The sequence below is a fragment of the Arachis hypogaea genome, chromosome 9 (assembly GCF_003086295.3).
Source record: "Arachis hypogaea cultivar Tifrunner chromosome 9, arahy.Tifrunner.gnm2.J5K5, whole genome shotgun sequence".
Taxonomy (NCBI): domain Eukaryota; kingdom Viridiplantae; phylum Streptophyta; class Magnoliopsida; order Fabales; family Fabaceae; genus Arachis; species Arachis hypogaea.
Window position 1 is genome coordinate 79,916,592 of NC_092044.1, and position 16,751 is coordinate 79,933,342.

The 16,751-nt window shown below is 35.0% G+C and overlaps 1 non-coding gene across 1 annotated transcript; it reads left to right on the plus strand.

Annotated features, from left to right (window-relative positions):
* Positions 1 to 14,551: 14,551 nt before the first annotated feature.
* LOC112714161 (small nucleolar RNA R71) lies at positions 14,552 to 14,655 on the plus strand. Its single transcript, XR_003159117.1, has one exon. It is a non-coding gene; the product is annotated as a small nucleolar RNA R71 (small nucleolar RNA).
* The last annotated feature ends 2,096 nt before the right edge of the window (positions 14,656 to 16,751 follow it).

The window sequence follows — 16,751 nt, forward strand, 5'->3', positions numbered from 1 at the left end:
GGGAACATCACGATCGGCTACCTCATTTTGAATAAGAAACCATAAAATCTAATTATTAAATACTTCAGCAAAGCAAAGTTATCAAGCACAAATCCAAGATCAAACAATATATACATATACTTTGAAACTGATTCCAAGGGTGTTCAAATGAATTAAATATTAGTCATAAATCACACCAAAATACAATGAAGTATCTCTCTAAATAAAATAATTTGAAAAATGAATAAAAATGCATTCTCTGTTGCCTTTTTTCATAGATAAAACAGAACCAATACAATGAAATATAACTATAGAGTTTAACAACAGTCAAAACAGAGGTCTGGAACCAAAATTACTTGTATTAAGCTACCGGTATTGTTCCTATAAGGATTAAAATCTAATAGCTGACCTAATAAATAAGGATTAATACCTATTTATATTTAAAAATGAAAGCATATTAAAAGGAATGGATAAAAAATGAAAGCATATTAAAATGAAAGCATATCAAGTGTTTTCCCCCATGAATTCATGTAGCTTATCATACCCTGCAGAAATTCAACTTTCTAAAATACTAGACCACTAGCAAAGGTGTCAAAGTCTCCCACCAAACTAAAATGATGAAAATTTAGTAAATCTACAGCTGGGCTATTTTAAGTTACAAATTAAACCTATGGACTTGAATGTTTGATAGAAGTGCTGATCACCAGTCCAAAATACAACCTTACTAAAAAGCCAATACTAGCAGTGCCAATTTATTATAATTAAGATTTTTTGCAGATTCCTCATGACAGCTTGAAGGCAATAAGATAATGATGGAATTTTGAGCTAATTAACTTTAGATTAAGAAATTAGTATATCTGAAAGAACTTGAGTTCATTAGTTCTACTTTCTATACAATATTTTCTATGTTATTAGAAAAGACCATTATATTCCAAGTTCTGTGAAATGAATGCTAAAAGTTTAGTTATTATGCTTTTAAGATTAGAATAAAAATTGTTGCCCAGTGAAGAAATTTACAACTGTAAAGTTGCAATAGAGTGAATAATGCATGTTAGTATAGCCAAGAGAGAAAGGATAAATCCTATTGCCCCAGTAATAATAAGAGTGAGTGCATAAAAAGGAAATTTGGTAGTAGGTATAAGTCTACTATACTCTACTCTACTCTACTCTAGTATGTACGTACAAATGTACACAAAAGTCATGCATGAAGATCTAATAATAAAATGTATCTGTCATACAAATAAAGAAAAGGGTGAAGTGAAAATTGAAAGGCAAATAGAAGCAACACACACCAACCCCTAAGCTAAGACTTGTCAAGCTATGAAATAGGAACCACTGGACCCCTTAAGGAGTTCAACATCAAGATCAGGAGACATGAAACCATACCAAAAATAGAACAACGAAAGCATGTAATATAAGAATTACAACTTCATGCCATCTCACTAATATCCCTCAATAATACTCTCGTAGTCTTAAGTTTCTCCTAACCAAAACCTAAACGGATAAGAATATCTAAAGCTCAAGAAGTGATAAACCTTCAGGAAGATAAATCAAACAATTGGTACAAAAGTAGAAGTCCCAAATACTATTTATATGATCAAAACTATAGTAACTACTTTGTGAGGCAAACCTGTTTTCCTCCTTCCCGTTCAACCAAAAAAATAATGATTTTTCATATGATTGACAAATCAAGTAAAACAAAATAAAAGCTTGATCACAGAAAAATAGGAGCTGATATGTACTATAGTTTAATGGTGCAGAAACACAGCATAATGCAGCAGCCAGAACAATAATTCTCCATTCAATGAGACAGATAATTCGAACAACAATTCTCCATTCAATTCATACAAATTAATTAAGTCTTAACCAATCAAAAAGTGAACCACAGTGAAGAAAAAACTTACAGTAGGATCCATTGAAAAGAAGAGTTCAATACTGATTGATTTAAAATCTGTACATTTTCAATCCATTAAAATGAAGAAGTCAGAAGTATACTAATGAAGAAACAAAACAGAACAAATCAAAAAAATAGAAAAAACACAGATAACAAATCTAACTCAGAACTCAGAACCAAGGGCAAGGAGGGGGTTTACCTCAATTGATGAGCTCCGGCGAGCCACCAATGAAAGAAGAAGAGAACTGAAAAAGAGAGTTACTCAAGTGAATCAAAGTGAAGACAGAGTCACGAATGGGAGGTCGAGGAACAGAGATAGAGTCGCGAATCAAACTAAAGACTCGAAGAGGTAGAGGTCCGACGAGCCACCAGCGAGCTCCGGCGAGAAGCGAAGGAGAAGAACTGTTGACGCCGGTGAACTGGAGAATTGGGTTTTGTCAAAGTATCAAAGACAAAGAGTGAATTTCAAATTAGGTTTTGATTTAGGTTTTACTTTTAATTTAATTTTGGTTAACCAATTCTAAAAAATATGGATATGGTTTTTAAAATTGTTTTATTAAACTGGTTAACCAAAATGTGGTTATGATTTTTTAACCGGTTAACCGCATTTTGGTTATTTTTTGAACACCCCTATATTTAACAGTTTTGTGTGTGTTGATATACAGTCATGTCAAGGGGAAAATGCATAAAAAATCTACTGAAATTTGTAGATGAGAGGAAAAACAACAATGCTTCTCATTCACTTCAACCTCCAACACCAGCAGCATCTGAAGATACCACTAGTGTAGAGGCTAGTGAGGCTCCTTCTCAGGCCGCTGTAAATTCCATTTCATCCGATGGAGCCACACGTTGTTCTAACTCTCTTCATCTGCTTAGAATGTGAAGATAATTGGTATTAAAATATATTGCGTAATTAATTAATGTAATTAAAGCATAGTTTAAATCATTTATTCTACTAGGTTGAACATGTCCTCCTGATCTAACTCCTAATGTTTTCAATAATGAAGTTTTTTTATTTTTCTTAAGACTCTACAAATATGAAGAAGAAAGCTAAGATCAGAGTCAAAGATGTTTGCAACTTATCTAGGGGAGATCGTGTATTGTAGAGGTTGACAAAGAGGGTGCGACATATGGTGAAACACAAGGTTTACTTGCTGGCTATTATGGTATATTAGCAACTAATGCACGTATCTTTCCAATTAGCTTTGAAAAGTGGTCATGACAAGAAAATGGTGGCATGCCTAAGTCTTTCAAGAATGAGTGCTTTGATACAATGATAAAGGTAAAATCCAAAGTATTGCAAAGAAGTGGGCAACATATAGGCAAAGATTGTGGAATGAATTCTATGATCCAACCATGAGAAGAGAAGCATTGGTGAACAATGTGCCCGATGATGTTCTAAGAGATCAATGGGCTTTCTTTGCCAATTATCGACTAAAACCGTCTACAGTTGTAAGACATTAAACAATTCATTTAGTTATTATTGTACTTTAATTAAAAAACTCTTAATTGAAGTTTTATATTTGTTTTTAGGAGCTTTGAATGAAAAATAAGGAAAATCAAAGCAAGGAAACCATTCCTCACACTTGTGGATCTAAATCCAACTCTCGAAGGTGACATGAGATGGTATATATATACACACACTTGGTACATGTATGATTTTACTTGCATTATATATGTTAATTGTTTAACTCTTTATTCCTTCTTTTTTAGTACTTGGAAACAGGGAAAAAGCCTAGTAAAGGAATGATGTACATTGAAACACATTAGAGAAAGGATAGGTCTTTTGTAAATAACGAGACATTAACTATAGTGGTAAGTGTTTTGTAAATCTTTTCTATGTTATCTTATTTTATTTGTATGTGATCATGTGAAAATGAAATTTGAGTGTGGTTGCTTGTGGATTAAGATATATAATGATTATAGGAAAGTCGTTCACTTCACTTGCATGCATTTTTCACTATAAAGTTTTGGTTGTGATCTCACAAGCTTATAGTTCCAGCAAGTACTAAGCTACAGAGGACTTTAAATAGACATTCTTATTTGGTTAGTGGCTCTCTTGTAAAGACACATGATTCTAAATTGAAAGTTCTGCATATCCTAATTTTTCTATGCTGCTACTAGTGTTCTTTTATATATTGTTCTAATTCTATAGTTTAGAGCTTTGAGCTATGTTGGTATTCGATAATATTAATGAAATATTCATGCTTTCAAATATTCATGCGCTTGGATTTTATGAGATTTGCAAGTGATATAGACAAGAGAAGGAAGAAGTGAAGAACTGCTAATTGAAATTTTTGTTATTTATTTTTTTTAAATTGAATAGTTTCTGTTTACTACTTTTAAATAGGAACAAATTGAGTTGAATATGACACAGTCAAATGAACAATTTGAGTTGTCCCCTAATGATGCTATTGGTAATGTTTTGGGGCCTGAACACTCTGGGAGAGTTTGTTGCATGGGCATGGAGCAGCGCCTACAAATACCTTTAGGAATGTGAGAAGTTGGCTTAATAGGATGACCATCTCCACTAATTCAGTTGGATCTTCTTCGCCTACTACTGCTGCAATTTTGCAGGAAAAGATCTATAATTTGGAGTCCGATTTACATAATTCAGTAAAAGGTCACTAGTCTAGAGTCTAAGTTGCAATAATCATTTGATATGATAAAAGCATACCTAATGATGAAGGAAGGAGGAATTCCCGAAGCACTTGTTGGCTTCTTTTCTTCCAGAGAGGTAAGTTTATAGTAAATTTATTTGTTAGGAATATAAGTTTAGATAGAGTAATATTCATTAAAAGTGGAGTCTAATTATTTAAATTGAACATGTTGTTCATATCATCAATTCTAATTTCTACAACTGAAGATGAATAACAGTGGCTACTGGCTAGCATTCGTCTTATCTACATAGATGGTTCTAAAAAGTATTGTTGTATTTTAAGAGTGTCACTTTAATTTGTCATACTTCATAATAAGATGTGACTCCATTTTAATATTGAACATAGGTTTAAATGCTCTTCAAAATTGAGTTGTTAGGCTTATATCAAATCATCTTAATGCTTAACTTTACTGAAAATACTAATAACATCTTATGTTTACATATAGGCTAATGATGCTGAAAGCGAGCCTACTACTCCCTTTGGTGTTAGGAGATCAGCTGGTGATAGCAACAGACATCCGAGGACAAATATTTGAGACTTTTATGTAATTAGATAATATTGAAATATTGAAGTTGTTGTATTATTTTACTTTTTAAAGAAAAACAGTAATAGTTATGTAGAACAATACCATATGAAATTATGCTTGCAACTATTGATATTAAGAATTTTTTATATAGAGAGAGTTATGTCTTATATTGAGAAATTGTGTTATAAAAGATTTAGTTTTTAAATTTTGATATTAAAAAATAAATTTTAAATTTGAGAATATGTAAATGAGATGAGATTAATGAATGATTTGAAATTAAAAATAAATAATAACTACAAGGTTTGAGGAGGTTTGAAAATCTCACAAAATAGTTAATTTGCATTAAATTAAAAAATCAATTTGTGGGGATTTTAAACTGCCACAAAAGTGATTTAAAACTGCCACAAAAGTTTAATATAAAATTCCCACTAAACACACACAAAATGCCTACAAAAGACCTCGTGGCACCTCAAATTTTGGGGGTTTTAGAAACCTCCACAAATAATAAAATAATCTGCCACAAATAAACAAAAACCTTGTAGTGATTAGAGTCTTTGTGGTAGAGGCTAGAACCAAGGCGCAGCATTCTCTGATCCGGAAGATTCGACCTTGTCTGTAACATTTTGAGTAGGATCGTTAAAGAGATGAACTGCAGGAGCTTCACCCTCATTCAGACTAGATGCGCACTAAACCTGGTGTTTAGCTTAGATGAAGATTAGTGGCCTCTCAACTGGTGTTGATCACATACAGCCTGCAATAGAAGAAATCATTCACAGTTGGAGCAGACAGTAAGAATGGATTGATCCAGAAGAATAAAGCACCTCTGAAGCCTTAATCATCTTCTTATCATTGAATCCACAATTACTGAGTAACGTTATCTTTATTTTACTTTTATGTGCTTAAACAAACAAACAACTTTTCTATCTGCCTGACTAAGATTTACAAGGTGTCCATAGTTTGATTCAAGCCAACAATTCTCGTTGGATCGACCCTAACTCACATCAGGTATTACTTGGACGACCCAGTGCACTTGCTAGTTCAATTGTGCAAAGTTAAATTCCACACACCATCTACTCTTTGACTTTTGAGTTGGTCTTTTTAAAATGGAGTGATTTACCTTTAATTTCTGATTATGAGTGTTGACGGAATAATATATCATGCACTATTTAAATACCTCCTGCTAGGTTCTAGCAAATCACAATTTTTAGCTGCTTTTATTTTAATATTCAGACTTTAATTATATATATTATTCCAAATTGATGCAATTTTTTTTCAAAAAAAAATTTCAAAGTATATCTAACCTAAGATTCAGTTGGAATTGACATGGTATATGGCTAGTGGGTTACCCTATCAAGCACTAGCAACCTCCACATGCCTTCTTTTGTTTTTTACAGTTATATGTGACCAGTTTTAATTACTGGCCTAGTTTTGACTGCACAGTACTTGTGATGTCTATTGCCTCTTGTGACAATAAAGTTACTTTATTATCTGAATATATAAATAATTAAATCTGAATTTTGATTAAACTAGCTTAGCATTGACTCTAGTTTTGATTTTGATTTCTACTTTGGCATATTCCACTTATTCTCTTGTTTAACTTTTCTCCACTTTTTTTTGGCAGAGTCGAGATTCAGATTGATAGTTGTTTATTTCTTCTCCATCAAACAATTTTTCATCTTTGGCTTCTGAAAAAGTGAGAAACCATTTCTCTCTCCTATATAATTCTTCTATTCTTATTTAATTTGTATATTGAATTATGGTTACAACAAATGACTTGGTTTTACTTATAAGGGATATAATGGCTTAGTAACTAGGCTAATTAAGAATTCTGTTTCTAGTTTAGTTCATTGGATTCTGTTAATAGATCAAATAGATTTGTTGTGTTTATTCTGCTTACAACTTGTATTTCTCAGGCATAATGTCTATGGAACTTACTACTGCATAAATGCATAATGGCCTCAAACACATCACATTGTTTCTTAATCATTGGTGCTTGCTTTCTTATGTGAGGGTTTTTCCCACATATGTATTATTGCCAATAAGTTCTATATTTATCACTTGCAAAATATTTACTTCTTTCTACAAGTATGCCATGATCACAATTGTTTCCCATGATCAATTAGATTTTGGAAGTTTAAAGCTAGAATTTGAGTTTGACATATATACTTGATTTGGACAGCTGCAACATCATTCTATTATATATCCGTTGGAAGGTTTATAATGTTAAGCCTCAAGCTACATTCTTCCAAAGTTCCAATTTATGGTGGCTTAAATATTTGTTTAGAAATTAATCTTAACTTGATTTGAACAGATTTTATTAAAAATCTCTACTTGTATTTCCTCTTATAGTCATGTCAATTGATAAGTCAAGGATTGGAAACCACGAACTCCCCATGAGTATAAAGATGGATGCTGTCAAAGTGCAATTACATGCTTTGGTCTCCTTCATTGCTGTCTAGTTGGATCATTGAAAGAATTAATTGAAGTTGACTATTTTTTTAAAAAATTTACCAAATAATAAGTGCTTCACCAAAAACCAATTGGACTGAATCCAGCCAAAACTATTGGGAAAGGTTTAGTTCTCTATTCAAAATAAACCAATCAGATTCCATGATGTCTATATTATGATAATATCTTGAAAGAAGTTTATGACCTACCATCTGCTTTTTAATCGACACTAATATTTTTAGCATGGAAACATAGAATAATTTTTTTGTACAGATTTGTAGGTGACACTGCAGAACAGGAGAATTTATGAAAACCTAAATTGTTTTGAATCCACGAGTTCAGTTGGTATGTGATATGTAAATATCATACGTTATATATCAATCAATTCATGAATTTCTTGCTCTCATGCTCTAAGTTGCAATTTTTATATTTTAACCTCTCTTCCCTTCAAGTTTCCTTTCCACATGATGGACGTCAGCCTTCCCATCTAATAATTGCCGGTTTAGTATTCACACCCTTCTGGTGCACGAAATTGTGATACACAATGGCGCCAACAACTTGGTACGCACAATTGTAATCTTACTCTTTTTCACAACTAACCAGCAAGTGCACTGGATCGTCCAAGTAATAAACCTTACATGAGTAAGGGTCGATCCCACGGAGATTGTTGGCTTGAAGCAAGCTATGGTCATCTTGTAAATCTCAGTCAGGCAGATTCAAATGGTTATGGAGTTTTAACAATTAAAAGATAAATAAACAGAAAATAAAGATAGAGATACTTATGTAATTCATTGGTGGGAATTTCAGATAAGTGCATGGAGATGCGTCATTCCTTCTGAATCTCTGCTTTCCTACTGCCTTCATCCAATCCTTCTGACTCCTTTCTATGGCAAGCTGTATGTAGGGCGTTACCGTTGTCAATGGCTACTTCCCATCCTCTTAGTGAAAAAGGTCCTCTACGGTCTCCCGCATGGCTAATCAGCTATTGGTTCTCGATCATGTAGGAATAGGATTAACTATCCTTTTGCGTCTGTCACCACGCCGTACTGTCGCGAGTTTGAAACTCGTCACACTCATCCCATCCCAGATCCTACTCGAAATACCACAGACAAGGTTTAGACTTTCCGGATCTCAAGAATGCTGCCAATGGATTCTAGCTTATACCACGAAGCTCTGATATCACAGAATGGAAGGCTCTGTTGTCAGGAGAGGGAACCATGCGTCGTGGACCAGGAATCCAAGAGATAGACACTCTAGCTTTCACAGGTAGAATAGAAGTGTTTGTCAGGCACGCGTTCATAAGTGAGAATGGTGATGAGTGTCACGGATCATCACATTCATCAGACTGAAGTGCGAATGAATATCTTAGAATAAGAATAAGCATGAATTGAATAGAAAATAGTAGTAATTGCATTAATACTCGAGGAACAGCAGAGCTCCACACCCTTAATCTATAGTGTGTAGAAAATCCACCGTTGAAAATACATAAGAACAAGGTCTAGGCATGGCTGAATGGCCAGCCTCCCCAAATAGTATGTGAATTCGAAAATAGAGAAAAAGACGCTTAGTACAATAGTAAAAAGTTCTATTTATGCTAAACTAGTTACTAAGGTTACAAAATTAAGTAAATGATGCAGAAATCCATTTTCGGGCCCACTTGGAGTGTGCTTGGGCTGAGCATTGAAGCTTTCACATGTAGAGGTCTTCCTTGGAGTTGAACGCCAGTTTGTAACTTGTTTCTGGTGTTTGACTCTGCTTTGCAACTTGTTTCTGCCGTTTAACACCAGAATAGGGCAGAAAACTGGTGTTAAACGCTAGTTTGCATCGTCTAAACTCGGGCATAGTATTGACTATCATATATTGCTGGAAAGCCCTGGATGTCTACTTTCCAACGCAATTAAGAGCGCGCCATTTGGACTTCTGTAGCTCCAAAAATTTTATTTCGAGTGCAGGGAGGTCAGAATCCAACAGCATCAGCAGTCTTTTGTCAGCCTCTGAATCAGATTTTTGCTCAGGTCCCTCAATTTCAACCAGAAAATACCTGAAATTACAGAAAAACACACAAACTCATAGTAAAGTCAAGAAATGTGAATTTTGCTTAAAAACTAATAAAAATATACTAAAAATAACTAAATCATACTAAAAACTATGTAAAAAAATGCCAAAAAGCGTATAAATTATCCGCTCATCAAAACACCAAACTTAAATTGTTGCTTGTCCCCAAGCAACTGAAAACAAAATAGGATAAAAAGAAGAGAATATACAATGAATCTCACAATATCAATGAAACTTAGTCCCAATTAGATGAGCGGAGCTAGTAGCTTTTTGCATCTGAACAGTTTTGACATCTCACTTTTTTCTTTGAAGTTCAAAATGATTGGCATCTATAGGAACTCAGAGTTTCAGATAGTGTTGTTGATTCTCCTAGTTCAGTGTGTTGATTCTTGAACACAGCTACTTTATGAGTCTTGGCCGTGGCCCTAAGCACTTTGTTTTCCAATATTACCACCGGATACATAAATGCCACAGACACATAACTAGGTGAACCTTTTCAGATTGTGACTCAGCTTTGCTAAAGTCCCCAGTTAAAGGTATCCAGAGTTCTTAAGCACACTCTTTTTGGATCACGTCTTTAACCACTCAGTCTCAAGCTTTTCACTTGGACCTTTATGACACAAGCACATGGTTAGGGACAGCATGATTTAGCCGCTTAGACCTAGATTTTATTTTCTTGGGCCCTCCTATCCATTAATGCTCAAAGCCTTGGATCCTTTTTACCCTTGCCTTTTGGTTTAAAGGGCTATTGGCTTTTTCTGCTTGCTTTTTCTTTTTCTTTCTTTTTTTTTTTGCTACTTTTTTCTCTTTTTTTCACTACTTTTTCTTTCTTCAAGAATCAATTTCATAATTTTTCAGATTTTCAATAACATTTCACTTTGTTCATCATTCTTTCAAGAGCCAATAATTTTAACATTCATAAACTTCACTATCAAAAATATGCACTGTTCAAGCATTCATTCAAAAAACAAAAAGTATTGCCACCACATCAAAATAATTGAACTAATTTCAAGATAAAATTTGAAATCCAAGTACTTCTTGTTCTTTTGTAATTAAGCACATTTTTCATTTAAGAGAGGTGAAGGATTCATGGAGTTATTCATAGCTTTAAGACATAGACACTAGACAATAATGATCATGTAATGAAGACACAAACATAGATGACACAATAAGCATAAAAACCGAAAACAGAAAAAATAAATAGACAAAGTGATTAAGGAATGAGTCCACCTTAGTGAGGGTGGCGTCTTCCTCTTGAAGAACCAATGGAACGCCTAAGCTCCTCTATGTCTCTTTCTTGTCTTTGTTGCTCCTCCCTCATAGCTCTTTGATCTTCTCTAATCTCATGGAGAATGATGGAGTGCTCTTGGTGCTCCACCCTTAGTTGGTCCATGTTGTAACTCAAGCCTTCCAAGGAGGTGTTGAGTTTTTTCCAATAGTTGTGTGGAGGAAATTGCATCCCTTGAGGCATCTCAGGGATTTCTTGATGAGGATCATCCTCATGCTCTTGTTGAGGTCCATGAATGAGCTCTCTTGTTTGCTCCATCCTTTTCTTAGTGATGGGATTGCCCTCTTCAATGAGGATGTCTCCTTCTATGTCAATCCCAGCTAAATTGCATAGATGACAAATGAGATGAGAAAAGGCTAACCTTGCCAAGGTGGATGACTTGTCAGCCACCTTGTAGAGTTCTAGAGGTATGATCTCATGAACTTCCACTTCCTCCCCAATCATGATGCTATGGATCATGATGGCCCAATCCATAATCACTTCAGATTGGTTGCTAGTAGGAATGATGGAGCGTTGGATGAACTCCAACCATCCTCTAGCCACAGGCTTAAGATCCGGTCTTCTCAATTGAACCGGATTGCCTCTTGAGTCTCTTTTCCATTGAGATCCTTTCACACATATGTCTATGAGGACTTGGTCTAACCTTTGATCAAAGTTGACCCTTCTAGTGTAGGGGCGTGCATTTTCTTACATAATTGGCAAGTAGAACGCCAACCTTACATTTTCTGGACTGAAATCTAAGTATTTCCCCCGAACGATTATAAGCCAATTATTTGGATTCGGGTTCATACTTTGATCATGGTTCCTAGTGATCCATGCATTGGCATAGAACTCTTAAACCATTAAGATTCTGACTTGTTGAATGGGGTTGGTAAGAACTTCCCAACCTCTTCTTCGGATCTCATGTCGGATCTCTACATACTCATTTTTCTTGAGCATGAAAGAGACCTCAGGGATCACCTTCTTTTTGGCCACAACTTCATAGAAGTGGTCTTGATGGACCTTTGATATGAATCTCTCCATCTCTCATGACTCGGAGGTGGAAGCTTTTGGCTTTCCTTTCCTTTTTCTAGAGGTTTCTCCGACCTTAGGTGCCATAAATGGTTATGGAAAAATAAACAGCAATGCTTTTACCACACGAAACCTAAAAGGTTGCTCGTCCTCGAGCAAAAAAAGGAAGAAACAAGGGGAAGAAGAAGAAAAATAGAGGAGATTGAGGGAGAAGTGAATTCGGCCAAGAGGGGGGAAAGGTGTTTGTGTTGTGTGAATATGAAGGAGTAGTGAGGGGTTTATATAGGGATGAGGGGAGGGTTGGGTTTCGGCCATTAAGGTTGGGTTTGGGAGGGAAAAGTGTTTGAATTTGAAAGTGGGGTAGGTAGGGTTTTTTGGGGAAGAGATATAGAGGTGATTGGTGAAGAGGTGATGGGGAAGAGTGAATGAGTTGATTGGTGAGGGGTATTTGGGGAAGAGTGTCGTGGGAGGGTAAGTGGGGATCCTGTAGGGTCCACAGATCCTGAGGGGTCAAGGATGTATCATTCCTGCTCCTATTAGGCATACAAAATGCCCTTGTTGTGCAATCCTGGCATTTAACGCCAGACTGCTGCTTGTTTCTGGCGTTAAACGCCAGCTTTTATTCCTTTCCTAGCGTTAAACGCCAGGCTGCAACCTGTTTCTGGCGTTTAACGCCAAATTGTTGCTTCTTTCTGGCATTTAACACCAGTCTGGTGCTTGTTTCTGGCGTTTAACGCCCAAAATGGTGCCAGACTCGGCGTTAAACACCCATTCTGCTGCCCTTACTAGCGTTTAAATGCCAGTAAGTTTCTCCTCCAGGGTGTGCTGTTTTTAATGCTATTTTTTATTTTTCTTAAATTTTTGTAATTGTTTTTGTGACTCCACATGATCATCAACCTAAAAAAAAGGAAAATTCATAGATAAATAAAATTGGGTTGCTTCCCAATAAATGCTTCTTTAATGTCAATAGCTTGACAGTGAGCTCTCATGGAGCCTCACAAATGTTCAGAGCATTGTTGGGACCTCCCAACACCAAACTTAGAGTTTAAATGTGGGGGTTCAACACCAAACTTAGAGTTTGGTTGTGGCCTCCCAACACCAAACTTAGAGTTTGACTGTGGGGACTTTGGTTGACTCTGTAGTGAGAGAAGCTTTTCTTGCTTCCTCTCCATGGTTACAGAGGGAGATCCTTGAGTTTTAAACACAAGGTAGTCCTCATTCAGTTGAAGGACCAACTCTCTTCTATCCACATCAATCACAGCTTTTGCTATGGCTAGGAAGGGTCTTCCAAGGATGATGGATTCATCCTCATCCTTCCTAGTGTCTATGATTATGAAATCAGCAGGGATGTAAAGGCCTTTGACCTTTACTAGCATGTCCTCTACCTGTCTATAAGCCTTTTTTCATGGATTTGTCTTCCATCTCTAATGAGAATGTGGCAGCCTATACCTCAAAGATTCCCAGTTTCTCCATTACAGAGAGTGGCATTAAGTTTATGCCTGACCCCAGGTCACACAGAGCCTTCTCAAAGGTCATAGTGCCTATGGTACAGGGAATCAGGAATTTACCAGGATCCTATTTCTTTTGAGGTAATGTCTGCCTAACCAAGTCATTCAATTCATTGGTGAGCAAGGGGGGTTCATCCACCCAAGCCTCATTACCAAATAACTTGGCATTCGGCTTCATGATTGCTCCAAGGTACTTTGCAACTTGCTCTTCAGTAATATCTTCATCCTCCTCAGAGGAAGAATATTCATCAAAGCTCATGAATGGCAGAAGTAGGTTCAATAGAATCTCTATGGTCTCTAGATGAGCCTCAGATTCCTTAGGTTCCTCAATTGGGAACTCTTTATTGGTCAGTGAACGTCCCAGGAGGTCTTCCTCACTGGGATTCACGTCCTCCTCCTCCTCTATGCATTCGGCCACACCAAGTAAGGTTATGGCCTTGCACTCTCTTTTTGGATTCTCTTCTGTTTTGCTTGGGAGAGTAATAGGAGGAGTTTCAGTGACTTTTTTACTCAGCTGGCCCACTTGTGCCTCCAAATTTCTAATGAAGGACCTTGTTTCATTCATGAAACTTAGAGTGGCCTTAGATAGATCAGAGACTATGTTTGCTAAACTAGAAGGGTTCTGCTCAGAATTATCTGTCTGTTGCTGAGAGGATGATGGAAAAGGCTTGCTATTGCTAAACCTGTTTCTTCCACCATTATTAAAGCCTTGTTGGGGCTTTTGTTGATCCTTCCATGAGAAATTTGGATGATTTCTCCATGAGGGATTATAGTGTTTCCATAGGCTTCACCCATGTAATTCACCTCTGCCATTGCAGGGTTCTCAGGATCATAAGCTTCTTCTTCAGAAGATGCTTTTTTAGTACTATTGGATGTATTTTGCAATCCATTCAGACTCTGAGAAATCAAATTGACTTGTTGAGTCAACATTTTGTTCTGAGCCAATATGGCATTCAGAGCATTAATTTCAAGAACTCCCTTCCTCTGAGGCGTCCATTACACACAGGATTCCTCTCAGAGGTGTACATAAACTGGTTATTTGCAATCATGTCAATGAGTTCCTGAGCTTCTGCAGGCATTTTCTTCAGGTGAATAGATCTACCTGCAAAATGGTCCAATGACATCTTAGACAATTTAGACAGACCATCATAGAATATATCCAGGATGGTCCATTCTAAAAGCATGTCAGAATGACACTTTTTGGTCAGTTACTTGTATCTCTCCCAAGCTTCATAGAGGGATTCACCTTCTTTCTGTCTGAAGGTTTGAACATCCACTCTAAGCTTACTCAGCTTTTGAGGAGGAAAGAACTTGGCCAAGAAAGTCGTGACCAGCTTATCCCAAGAGTTCAGGCTATCTTTAGGTTGAGAGTCCAACCAAACTCTAGCTCTGTCCCTTACAGCAAAAGGGAAAAGCATAAGCCTGCAGACCTCGGGATCAACCCTATTGGTCTTAGCAGTATCACAGATCTGCAAGAATTCAGTTAAGAACTGAAAAGGATCTTCTGATGGAAGTCCATAAAACTTGCAATTCTGTTGCATCAGAGAAACTAATTAAGGCTTTAGCTCAAAATTGTTTGCTCCAATGGCAGGGATTGAGATGCTTCTTCTATGTAGGTTGGAATTTAGTGTAGTAAAGTCACCAAGCATCTTCCTTGCACCTCCACCATTATTATTGGGTTCGGCCATCTCTACTTCTTTTTCAAAAATTTCAGTAAAGTCCTCTTTAGAGTGTTGTGTTTTAGCTGCTCTTAGCTTCCTCTTCAGAGTCCTTTCAGGTTCCGGATCAGCTTCAACAAGAATGTTCCTATCCTTGCTCCTGCTCATATGAAAAAGAAGAGAACAGAAAAGAAGAAGAATCATCTATGTCACAATATAGAGATTCCTTTATGTGAGTAGAAGAAGAAAAGAATAGAAGAAGGAGAAGAGAAAAATTCGAACACAGAGGGGAAGAGAGGGTTCGAATTTTGAGATGAAGAGAAGTGTTAGTAAATGAATAAATAAATAGAGAAAGATGAGAGAGAGGGAATTTGAATATTAACTAAAAGAGAAAAATATTTTTGTTTTTATTTTAATTATTAGTTAAAATTCGAAAATTAAGAGAATAAATAAATTAAAATTAAAATTTGAAACAATTAGTTAATTAAAAAGAATTTTGAAAAAGGGTGAGAAATTTTCGAAAATTAGAGAGAGAAAAGTAGTTAGGTGGTTTCGAAAAAGATAAGAAATAGTAAAACAAACAAAGAAATCAATTTAGTTAGTTGAAAAAGATTTGAAAATCAATTTTGGAAAGATAAGAAGATAGAAAAGATTTTGAAATTGATTTTGAAAAAGATATGATTTGAAAAAGATATGTTTGAAAAGATATGATTGAAATTTATTTTGAAAAAGATTTGAAAAAGAAATTTAGAAATATTTGATTTTTAAAATTAAAATTGATTACTTGACTAATAAAAAACTAAAAGATATGATTCTAGAAATTAAAGATTGAACTTTTCTTAACAAGAAAGTAGCAAACTTCAAATTTTTGAATCAATCACATTAATTGTTAGTAAAGTTCTCGAAATTTTGAAATAAAATTAAGAAAAAATTTGAAAAAAAATTTCGAAAATGTAAAAGAAAAGAAAAAAATGAAAAAGATTTGATTTTTGAAAAAGATTTTGAAAAGATAAATTTTTTAAATTGAAATCTTGACTTGACTAACAAGAAACAACTTATTTTAAAAAATTTTGACTAAGTCAACCCAAAGATTTCGAAATTTATGAGAGAAATAAGGGAAAGATATTTTTTATTTTTGAATTTTTAATGATGAAAGAGAAAAACCACAAAAAGACTCAAAACATGAAAATTTAAGATCAAAACACATAATGCATGCAAGAATACTTTGAATGTCAAGATGAACACTAAGAACACTTTGAAGATCAGGATGAACATCAAGACTTATTTTTGAAAAATTTTCAAGAAAAGAAAACATGCAAGACACCAAACTTAGAGATTTTTCATGTTTAGACACTATGAATGCAAAAGTGCATATGAAAAACAACAAAAGACACCAAACAAGAAAATATGTAGATCAAACAAGAAGACTTACAAAGAACAACTTGAAGATCATGAAGAACACATGCATGAATTTTTTGAAAATTTTTTTGAGAAAAATAAAAATATGCAATTGATACCAAACTTAAAAATTTGACACTAGACTCAAACAAGAAATACAAAATATTTTTGATTTTATGATTTTATTAATTTTTTGTATTTTTTTCAAAAATTATCTTTAGAAAAACGAAAAAGAAAAAAAATTTAAAAGATTTTTGAAAATATTTTGAAAAGAAAATTACCTAATCTAAGCAACAAGATGAACCGTCAGTTATCCAAACTCGAAC